This window comes from Micromys minutus, assembly GCF_963924665.1.
Source record: "Micromys minutus genome assembly, chromosome: 13".
Classification (NCBI taxonomy): domain Eukaryota; kingdom Metazoa; phylum Chordata; class Mammalia; order Rodentia; family Muridae; genus Micromys; species Micromys minutus.
The window spans coordinates 23,524,147-23,536,224 of NC_137982.1; the positions used below are offsets into that span (position 1 = coordinate 23,524,147).

A 12,078-nucleotide genomic window follows, 5' to 3' on the forward strand; every position below is an offset into this window, starting at 1 on the left:
TCACTTCTATCTCTCAGACCTTTCTTTCCGCTCTGGGGAGCTCATCTCTGCCAGCTCCTCCTACCTGCACAAGTTTGAGACCTAGGCACACAGGATCTTTGCCTCTCAGCAGGACTTTATTATAAATTCAGATCCCCAATATAAAAACAGCTTTGATATTATTAAGTATAAAATTAATATAGATTTATTTCATTAAAATACAGAAAATTATTTAAAAAGAAAGAGATAGAAAGAAAGACAGACAGACAGAAAGAAAGAAAGAAAGAAAGAAAGAAAGAAAGAAAGAGAGAAAGAAAGAGAGAAAGACTCCTCTCATCACTCCAAGCAAAGACAGGCCATATCCATCCCATTATATTGTACACCATCATGTGTGTGTGTGTGTGTGTGTGTGTGTGTGTGTGTGTGTGTGTGTGTGTGTATGTATATGTATATGTATATGTATATGTATATGTATATGTATATGTATATGTATATGTATATCTCCAAATTTATATACTCGGAGGCCATGCACACATGTTATTTTCCACAATATTGCTGAGTTACTGGAAATACTCAAAGCTCTTTCTGGAAAATACCTGGTGCAGTCTCCCTGAGCCTTATCATCTTTAAGATCTAGAGAGATATGGGGGGAACCTACGCATTTATTAAATCAAGTCACTCAACATACAGAATCCAGACCGTTTCTCATCACTCCTTCTAGCCCTAAAACAGTAGTGTTCCCTTGGGGGTGGGATCAGCTCCTATGCTCCAGAGCTGAGAGGACAGTCCTTGAGCATTCAGCGTGGCCAGCCAGCCAGCCAGTCCCTCCGGTGCTCATTTGTGAGCTTTACTTGCTTGTGCCTCCTCTTCCTTCTCTTGCCTTTGTTTTCCAATGATTGTAATTGTGCAGTGAAAGTCTAAGCATCCCCAGAACCACATTAGACAATGACTCCGATAGCAGCAAGAAAGGTGCCAGCTCTTGGTTGTCGAGACAACTGTATTTTTACATATTTCTATTTCCTCTTCCTGTAGGATCTCATTCTTAAGGTTCCTGTATTTTCCTGCCCTGGCACTAACATACCATTTTTTATTAACATGATTTTATATAGCATAATGGATTTTGTAGTGACATATTTTTAAATTATCTCCATGTTGGTAAACATTTATTTCTTTCTCAAGGGTTGTCGCTTCTCAGTTGATCTATTTCGTATAGTAAATTCTTGACTTTCTTTGAGGGTTTTTTTGTTGTGTTTTGTTCTGTTCCTTAAATTGCTTTTTTTGTTGTTGTTGCTGTTGTTTGTTTGCTTGCTTGTTTCTATTGAATTTAGGTTGGTTCGTTGTTTTGGTTTTTTGTTGTTGTTGTTTTGTTTTCTATTTAGCTTATCTCTTTCACAGCGTTAGTTTCTTCCTCTTTTCTTGGCTATACTGTAACACTTAAAAAAAGTTTCCTTGTCACTATAGAAGTCTACCTGCTTGCTGAAGGAGCTTTCCTGTGACAAGACAGCTGAGGCAGAACTATGAACTCAGACATAAACTAGCAGCCTCCTTTATGGATGGAGGGTCAGAAGCTAAGCTCAAGGCAAAATATCCTACTTAATCCCTAAGAGAAAAGGGCTTCTCAGGCCCCACACAAAGAGTCTCTCCCTAAGGATTTGTTGAATTATTAGAGACCTGAAGTCTCAGAATAACATTAAAGGTATAAATCACTCCTTGAGTTCTACATTAATTGGGGGTGGGGGGTGGAGGTATCACTAATGGAGATGCACAACTTTCAACCCTGAAATCCAAAAATCCCTTAAAAGCAAATTTTTATTCCAAAAGTTTATGGGAGTGATCCAAGATCACAATCCTAAGATGAAGTGACTGCAGCTACTGCCTTTACATCTTGATGTAACAGTGTAGGATCAAGCATGGGTGTAAGGCCTTTCTGTGTCACTCTGGAAGGGAGCCACTGGTTTCCCTGTGGACAAAGCAAAGAGTTTGGGTGAGAAGTGTTACCCAGTCCTCACTAAGTAAAGTACATCCTCCTCCAAAGGACCTTCCCAAAAAAACAAACAAACAAAGCCAAAATCAAACTGGGAATTAAATTGATTTCCACTTTTACACATTGTTTTTTTTTATAATTTATTGCTGGACAGGTCTTTCTTAAATTTTTTCAGCTTAAACTTATTAAGTTTAAAAAAATCAATAATAGGGGCTGGAGAGAAGGCTCAGTGGTTAAGAGCACTGGATGCTATTCCAGAGGTGCTGAGTTCAATTCCCACCAATCCCCTGGTGCCTCACAGCCATCTGTAGTGGGGTCCAATGCCCTCTTCTGGTGTGCACTTGTACATAAATAAAAGTGTAAAGAAAAAAAAATTACCACTGTGTGTACACAAATACAGGTGTGCTTTAAAAAATAAATCAATAATAAGTTTCAACTGGAATACCCTATTTTATACATAAGCTGAAAATTTTTAATGATTAAAATGTGTTGTTATCATGTGAAAATGAGTTCTCTTGTCTTCTTCTGAGTTTTTAAATTCTTTTTTATTTTTGCAACATTTTTTACTGATACCTGATTATACAGATACAAGGAAACACAATGGCTAGACTCAGGCACATCTATTTTGTAGTTCCTAAGGAGTGGCAATATTTTAAGAGAGGACAGGAACTTCTGTCCATTTCATGGAACCATTAATGTGCAAGAGGCTGACCAGCAGTTGGGAGCGCTAAAGAACAGGGCCTCAAAGTCAGGTGGTCTACAAGCCAACCTTGGAGGTTCCTGTTAGTGACCTCATGAATCTGTAAGTGGGGTTAAGTATGAGGAGTTCGAGGTCAGCCTAGGCTACAATGCACTATTAGAAATAAAAAAGGATTAGAAATATGGCTGAGCTTCCATCCCCTTGCTCTTGTTTTTGTCTGCTTAGCTATTTTTGATGCCCCAACAGCTCCTACTAGCTTGACTACCCTGAACTGCAATCTGCTGTTCATTCCCCAAAACTCCCTTCCTCAAGCTTTGACTTTGCATTGCTTCCTTCAAGGCTTTACATATAGGACCCACTGGGCAGAAGCAAAAGTGGAAATGTCAGAATAGCTTCATTGTACGTTGAGAGGCCTTATGGAATTAAAACTTAGACAACACAGTATCCCTCCATCTCTGTGTACAGTCAAAGAACTGTCCTACTCAGCTATTAGAAACAATGACCGTACAAAATTCCCAAGAAAATGGATGCATCCAGAGAACATCATCCTGAGTGAGGCAACCCAGTCACAAAAGAACAGACACAACATGCAGTCACTGATAATTGGACACCAGTGCAGAAATCTCCAAACACCCCAGAAGCAACTCACAGGCCATATGAAGCTCAAGAAAAACAAAGGCAAGAAAGAAAGAAAGGAAGAAAGAAAGAAAGAAAGAAAGAAAGAAAGAAAAAGAAAGAAAGAAAGAAAGAAAGAAAGAAAGAAAGAAAGAAAGAAAGAAAGAAAGAAAGCCTCAGTCCTTCTTAGGAAAAAAAATGTATAGCACCCTCTCAGAGTGTGGTACACTTGGACCTAGCCTTGTGGCAATTTTTGGTATTCAAAGATCATTATTATTAATCTATACTCACCAAGAAAACTGTTTCCATGTTATGTTCTGTCCTACATGTACCTCATGCTCATGGCAACCAGCAGGATTTCAATGCATGCTATCAAACCTCCAAAAGAATCAAGTACTGACAAAAAATATCCACATGGTGTTATGCCAAAATGCCCCTGAAAATCTGTATATGTATTCCTCTTTTTTAGAAATAAAGTTGTAAGAGAGAAAAAAACAAAATAACAGTCCTGACTATAATCTTGAGAACCAATTAACCAAGAAGCACACCACAGAGAGAATATCAGGTTCTCAGAATCTGACCATGACTTCCACGTGTAGGAGAAAGCCAGTGAAGAAGTCAGTCCTTACAAGAGTTTGGAACATTGTTTGCATCACACGAAGAAATGTCCAAAACCATTTGTTTTGAGTCCTCTGGATGAGAAACCAGTCCCTAGGCATTCATATTGCCCAGAAGGAATATTCCAGTTATTATTCCAAGCATCTACAAAACGTGGCCTTCTTTTCATAGTTACAATGTGTATCACCGTCATAGCAGGAATAGGTACCAAAGCAGATTGACTTGGGCTGCCTTATAGCTATTAGTGTGTTTGTGAGCTCCTCACAAAGCTGGGAAAATATCTCTACTTGAACATAACTCCACTCATTATAGACCTCTACTGGAGCAGGGTACCATTCAATGGTCAGCTGGCTCATATTGATAGTGTGGTACAGAAGGTTCTTCAGAGCATCCATGGTGATATTATTGTCATGAAAATTGATGCTGGTGAGCTGGGCACATTGGGTCAGGGCCGGCAGAATGATTCTCAGGTGAGAATCATTCATCCTACAGTCTTCTAACTCTAGAGTCTGCAGAGTACCTGCAAGACTCGCTAAGAAAACTCTGGAGGCATGACATTCAATGAAGTTAAAGAGACACCTTTCAAGCACAGTTGTTTAAGTTGACTGTAGTTCCAGTGCTGAGCAAATGACTCTAAGTCTGACTGAGAGATCTGGCACAGAGTGATGGTCAGGGACACCAAGGGAGCCTCCAGACATCTGAGCAACTCATCCATGTGGTCTTTGAGAAAATAGACATCATCAAGAGTGAGATGCTAGAGACAGCTGAGTTTGGAGAACAGAGATATGATCTTCGAGACATTGCTCCTCTGCGTATGTGTAAGTACTTCTTCTGAAGATTCGTACTAACATGAGTTTGTGAAGATTTCTCATCTTGCTGATGCAAGGTACAAGTTTTGCCAATTTGGACAGATTCCCCCACTGTATTCAGTTCCACCTTCTTGATGAACTCAAGCTGTAAAAATTTTAACACCTTTCTAACCTTGGACACTTCTAAGGCTCCGATCTCCAACTTCTTACAACTCAAATGCAGGAAACCCTCTCTGTCCTTGGCCCACTGCAACAAACGTGTTTGGTGTTTATCTTCATGCCAAGAAGACTTGAAGGAAATGTCACTGAACAATCTCAAACACTGCCTCCTTGAGCAGCTCTTCATTATTTGCTTCTCAAGCACAGTCTCTACTGATTGGTTTCTACCCTCTCTTCCAGCCTGCATATTCCAGGAGTCATGGTATCCATCCCTCAAATCAACCACTTGAAGTTTCCCCATTCTAGGGAGACACTTCAGTTTCAGCCATGTGTCAATTCCATCCAGTATAACTACATCAGCAACCCAACAAGAAGGCAAGGGGAGGGCCAGTATTCCACCAGGATCTTAATCATCTTTGCTTTTCTCTGAGAGTCAGCCTCCTTGAACAGTGGTGGGAAGAGCTCCCTTGGTAGGTCCTGCAGAGCAGAGATGGTCAGCACCTCCTTCCTCACCATGCGCTGTGCAGCCAGCTGCAGGAGTGTGGGTGGGATTTTCAAGTCCATTTTGATGGGTCTTTAGAGAGATGATCCTGATTAGGACACAGGTGAGAGGCTCAAGGGATCTGAGTCTCTTTTTTGGCTCCAGTTGAGTTTTTTAATTCTTAAACTATTTTTTTTTTTGTTTTGTTTTGTGTATTGTATGCGTCTACACATGGTGCTGGGTCAAACTCAGAGCTGAAGGATGATAGGCAAACACTGGCTTTGAGCAATAGCCTAAGTCTACCTTGGTTGCTTTTTGGCCACATGTGACTTTAAATCTACAAAAAAAAAAAAAAAAAAAATCATTCATGTTGAAAAAACTTGGGGATCCATCCCATATGAGCCACCAGACCCAGAGACTATTGTTGATGTCAAGAAGTGCTTGTTGACAGGAGCCTGATATAGCTGTCTCCTGAGGGGCTCTGCCAGAGCCTTACTGATACAGATGCGGATGCTTGCAGCCAACCACTGGACTGAGCTTGGAACCCCAAGGGAGGACTTACAGAAAGGACTGAAGGAGCTGAAGGGGTTTGCAACCCCATAGGAAGAACAACAATATCAACCAACCTAACCCCCCAGAGCTCCCAGGGACTAAACCACCAATCAAAGAGTACACATGGAAGGATCCATGACTCTAAATGCATACGTTGCAGAGGATGACCTTGTCTGGCACCAAAGGGAGGAAAGGCCCTTGCTCCCGTGAAGGCTTGTGCCCCAGAGTAGGGGAATGCTAGGGGGTGGGGCAAAAGCGGGGGTGGGGCAAAAGCGAGTGGGTGGGGCAAAAGCAGGGGGTGGGGCAAAAGCGGGTGGGTGGGACAAAAGCGGGTGGGTGGGGCAAAAGCGGGTGGGTGGGGAAGCATCCTTATGGAGGCAGGGAGGAGAAAAGATGGAATGGGGGATATTCAGAGAGGAAACTGGGAGAAAAGAAAAGAAAATGAAACCCACATCCCAAAATGATTCCTCGGCCAAAAAATATACATAAAGACACATATAATCTACCAGTTAGCTCAGCCAGGCACATGCATTGTTTCCAGGTGCCCAGAAGGCAGAACTCGGATTAACCCTCCCCCTTAACAGGGCTCTAAGCCATTAATATTAAATCTGAGAGACATAGTTTAATTAAAAAACTGGAAACTATTGTCAGACCGAAATCACATCATAAAAAAGTAATTCATAATGCACACCCTAATTAATAATTTACCTTCTAGGATAAAATAATTATCAAAAGTAATTACAATTAAAACATTCTATTTCTTTCTTAAGTATAAGTCTGCTTAGAAGTTAGGATAATCTTGGGAAACAAATTTGACTACACCTTTCTTTCTATCAAATTATATCCCTTTATTGATTTTTTTTAAATCAGAGTTATCCACACTCACAGTCCACTCCACTTGTAATTGTGACTTTGAAATGATTAAAAAACAACATCAACTTCTAGGCATGATCCAGTATAAATTCTGAGAAAGATATCTACTCATTTAAAAGCATTTTTAAAAGTACAACCAGATGCTTAAAGCTTAATAAGAGATTAAAACTGGTTTAAATTAGGCCACACAGAGTTACTGGCCTAGAACCAAGCTCTGAGATAGAACCAAATCTCTTAAACAAGAGATGACAAGAAGAGTTAAATGTGATCAGTGTCTCACAGGCAGTGATGTTATAAGAACAGGAACTCCGTGCCTTGTTTTCCTTGTCATAGCTCCAGATTGCTCCATAGTGCCTGACAAATGGTTCATACTTGGAAGTTGCATTTTTTAATTGAGAAAATTAACAAATGTAAAACAAATCCTATATGAATGTAAGCAAATTGTGGTGGGTGGTCTTCACCTAAGAAGCAGGGTAAGACTTCCCCTCCAGTGAGGCAGGACAGAGGCAAGACTGAGGGGAATTAACTTTTCCTGGGTACTGACTTTTGGGAAGCACCAGCTTTAGCCCATTTCATCTCTGACTTGTTGCCTGGGTGACCACATCATTTGTCCAGGGTGATCACATTCAGGAGAGATAGATCCACGTGAATGCTCAGGGTCCTCAAGTCTGTAAAGTTTACTCAGGTTCCAGGACTCCTCGTGTGGCTGTCTAAGAACACAGCTAGCACTTTTACAGATCAGCTCTTCCTTCTAACAAGGGAAAGAGCTTCTTCTTCTTTCAAATTACCAATCACAGGAGCATTTCCTAATACATCCCTTCTTTAACAGTCCCCAGGGGAGAAGGGTACTTATCAAGAGAACCCCATCTTGTGCCTGAAAGCTGAAAAATTATAGGTTTAAAAGAATTGAAATAGCTCAAAGCCTAAGCCCCTGGATACCCCTCTTGTATTTCCAAGCTCAGAATAAAATTCAGTGAGCTGGTGAGGAAAAGCTGGAGAAGGAAGTTTACTGACACAGACAGGAATCCCACTGGGCAGATAAGCACGAATGCCACATCCTTGGAGTCAGTCTTCAATACAGGTGTGGACCTGATTTACTTGATGTCTAGGAGTAGAGGCACCACCAAGGAGCCACATTCCTCAATGTCTCCAAACTCCAATAGTGAAGATAACTGTGCACACAACCATTTGTTTTGTTACCCATTTTGTGATGCTTGACAAAATACCTAAAATATTTAGTAGAAACTCACTAGATGGTAGAGATATGTGTGTCATTAAAACCTACTTATCCCTAAGAAAGAAAGAAAGGCAACATCTTTCTACTGTCAATCCCTCAACCTAAAAACATAGTGATCACTTCTGTTGCCTAGGGGAACACCTCGGCACTTTGTTTTCTTAGTGCTCAAAAATGGTGACTCTGGCATTCATAGGAAAGTAGAAGGAGTCTGAGGGAGTCTCCACCCTAGTGGTCTCTAGAAGGGTAAGTGATGTATGGTGTGTTCCCACTTCTGCCTATACTGACATATATAATATATGGCTCAATACATGACCTATACTTTTATATTTACATACCAGGGGGATGGAAAGCTATATTCGATGAAGGATTTGTCATTCAAACTAAGGTTAGAGGACGTGTGGCTTCCATTATAACAGAGTAGAGATATAAGAAAAATCTCCTCTCCCTACAGCATCTATAAAGTTAAATAAAACATTCAAAGCCATCATCTTAGTATTCTGGAAATGATCAAAATTGTACCAAAAAAAAAAAAAAAAAAAAAAAAAAAAACCCAAAAACCAAGAGAAACATTTATTCCTGAAAACTGCTGAACTTTGTAAGAGCATAGTACAGGCCTGGCACGTTTCCCAGGGCTACTACCATTACTTCTTCAGTCGGTCCGAGGACAGCAAAGAAAGAAATAAACCTTGTGTTCCTGATACTGAGAGCACACTTGACTTAGCAATGTTAGTATTTTTTTAAAAAAAGAGCTTGCAGTCAAAGGAAGGCCAGGTTCCATTAGCCTGATGATGTTGCTGATTTGTTTGGGGCAGGCATTGTACTGATGGAGCAGACAGAGTTGCAACCCTGTTAGGGAAAATAAGCCATCCACAAAGGACGTGAGAAACAGTCACAAGAGACCAAGCATATTCAGGATCACCCTTTGCTCCTGGTTTACAGGAGCTGAATTTGAGGATGCAATGCTCGGCCTTACTAAGAGCACGCTAGTGGAAGGTCAGAGGGGATGCAGACCTGAAGGTGATCTGAAATTTGAATATGCTACCCGTCCCACTGTGTCAGGAGAAAATGAAACCCGTATGCAGAGCAAGAAACTTGGAATAGCCTCTCATCCATAACTGACTGAAATCAGGCCATTTAGATACAATTAGGCTCCAAATAAAAATAAGAGAAGTAAACCAAGGTCTCTGGGGCCACATACTGCAAGGATGGGCTTTCTAGACTTACTCCATAAAAGTTACCAAGCAAGACATGAACAAAAGCAAATGCCTCAGAGGAAAACGTCAGAATCTGGAGTTGCTGTAAGAGGTCATCTAAGCTGTCTTAATAATTTGGAAATCAACTCCACTAAGACATGCAAAGAAACTAGGCATGGTTCCCTATATTCAGGAAACAGGGACAGAAAGGTAGTTTCTAGAAATTGTCTTTGAAGGAAACTATGTTGGAGTTAGCATACAAAGGCCTGACATCAGCTTCGCAAGTATTTTTAAAGAACTAAAATCACTATTTTAAGAGTTAAAGGAAAATACAACTGTACTTCAGGAAGTAGAGACCCTCAGAAACATACAAGTTCAAAGGAACAAATAAAAGCATGCAGTTGAAAAAATGCAATAACTGAAATAAAAAAATAGAAAAATCCTCACTTTTGCCAAAATAAATGACATGGCAAAAACAAAAAGTGTGAACTTGAAGATACATTGAGGGGAATCGCCCACCTTAAAACACAGAATGATGGACAATGAACTTAGCACGAAAGAACCATGGGAAATATCAAACATACAGTACACATGCAAGTACAGGAGTTTCATAGGGGACAAGGGAGGGGATATAAGCTAAAGAAATAACAGCCCCAGGTTTTCCAAATTAAATTTAATAAAAAGTGCATTTACAGAAAGATTCAGGGACCGCCGCAAACTCCAAGTAGGGGTAAATTAATCTACACCCAGAGACGCTGTAGTCACACTGTTTGGTGACAATCAGAGATAAAATAAATAAATAAATAAATAAATAAATAAATAAATAAATAAATCGAAATCTTAAGATTATGAAAACGAAGGACTCGTCTTAGGCAGGTGGCAGCAATGTAGCTACAGAACAGCAAACTTGACTTTCTAAAAACCAATCATCTGCGTTCACAGTTAATTTTTGTGATACTTCAAGGCTAAATCAGTAAAGGATGAGATGAAAGCAAGCAGGGAGTAAGAGCCCCCACGGGGCTGTCCTGCCTCCCCCAGTTCACACCCTCCTTTGTTTTCTAGCTCTTCTCTGTGTCCTCCCCCCAGTTCACACCCTCCTTTATTTTCTAGTTCTTCTCTGTGTCCTCCACCCAGTTCACACCCTCCTTTGTTTTCTAGCTCTTCTCTGTGTCCTCCACCCAGTTCACACCCTCCTTTATTTTCTAGTTCTTCTCTGTGTCCTCCCCCAGTTCACACCCTCCTTTGTTTTCTAGCTCTTCTCTGTGTCCTCCACCCAGTTCACACCCTCCTTTATTTTCTAGTTCTTCTCTGTGTCCTCCCCCAGTTCACACCCTCCTTTGTTTTCTAGCTCTTCTCTGTGTCCTCCCCCAGTTCACACCCTCCTTTGTTTTCTAGCTCTTCTCTGTGTCCTTCATCAGCGTCTCCTCCATTCGGGTCACGGTTTCTGTGCCAGCTCTCACACAGTTCTGTGGATTGCCAGTTCCAGAAACAATTCTCAAATACAGGGAAGCCCCAAACCCTACATTTGGGTTACAGATGTTCTGGCATAGCCTTCTCTGCGTTCAGATCTTTCCCTTTTCTTTCTTTGGAAAGTATCTCTATTTCTAGCAAGCAATCTAACTATGGAAATTATTCTGAAAAAGAAAAGAAGCAACTTGGATGCGTAAAACTATAATTTCAAGGTGTCTTGCATTCCCAGACCAGTAGCTTAAGAAGCCTAAAGACTGTGTTTCTATTTGGCTCCAGCTCCACAAATACATTTTTGTGCACTCCTAAATGCCTCAGCACAGTAGGTACTTTATTTACAAAATGCTCTTATTGTTTAGGTCTATGATATCTGCAGAAAAACATTTCAATTCTTTCTGTGTCCTGATTTGAAGTGAGCTTCAGGGAAGGAGTCCTTGGAAATCACCACACTCTAAAGGCAGAATCTTCTGTAAGATTAGTCAGTTTCAGATGAAATTGGGCAGCTTTTCAGATTAAAGCTGAACACAACAGATAGGGGCTAGCATCAGGTGGAAAAGTAACGCAGTGTTCTTGGAGCTTGGTACTGATACTGTACTGGCTAAGCTGGTACACTTGTTGGTGCAGTATGCTACAAGGACATTCAAATTAAGCTCCTTTTTACAGTGCCGAAAGGACATAATGTGATGCAGGCTTCACAAAATAAACTTTTATCAGAAATGAAATATCAATTATTAGAACTCTACCCAAGCCAGCAGCTTGATCCTGGTGGAAGAACTGAAGGCAGCAGGTCCTCATAGCAAAGCCTTGGGCAAGGAATCAAGAATCCATTCTCCTACTGCTGAGATGGTATGTAGCTAAAATGCAGCCTTTCCATGTGTTGGGTCTTGGTTTCTCAAGGATGAAGGATGTAGGATGAAGACACTGGTCCATTTAATCTCCAGTGTCTAAAAACACTTAAAAAGAGAAGAAGCTTATAAAACAGTTACCAATCTCAACTCAATTTTGTCAACTGCTAACTCACAAATATTTTTTTTTTTAATATTTTGCCTGGGACTCCTGCTACCTTCCTTGAACAATCTGGCAGATGATTCTCTTGCATCAGATCATGAGGGTTTTAAAGATACCAGGAAACAATTTGTCATCAGATTTTATCAAATTCTTTACACTAAAGGACCTTCTGGAACCAAACCATGAGCAGATATGAAAGAGCTTGTAATTGATGTTCACAAAGTTGCCTTCTACCAGATTTGTCCCCCTAGGTGAAATCATGCCTTAATTTTCATTACAAGACATTTGCCTGCTTTCTGTGGATCTACTGAAAGGTTTAGTTAAGATCTAGTTAGATACAAAGCAGGATAGACCCAGAAGCCTTTTGTGCTCTGGTTATCACCAAATGTGTGCCTCATAAAAT

The 12,078-nt window shown here is 40.6% G+C and overlaps 1 pseudogene across 1 annotated transcript; it reads right to left on the reverse strand.

Annotated features, from left to right (window-relative positions):
• Positions 1–4,027: 4,027 nt before the first annotated feature.
• LOC308429165 (preferentially expressed antigen in melanoma-like protein 7) lies at positions 4,028–5,428 on the reverse strand (annotated as a pseudogene). The gene has a single exon. The product of its transcript is annotated as a preferentially expressed antigen in melanoma-like protein 7 (transcript).
• Between the last annotated feature and the right edge of the window lie 6,650 nt (positions 5,429–12,078).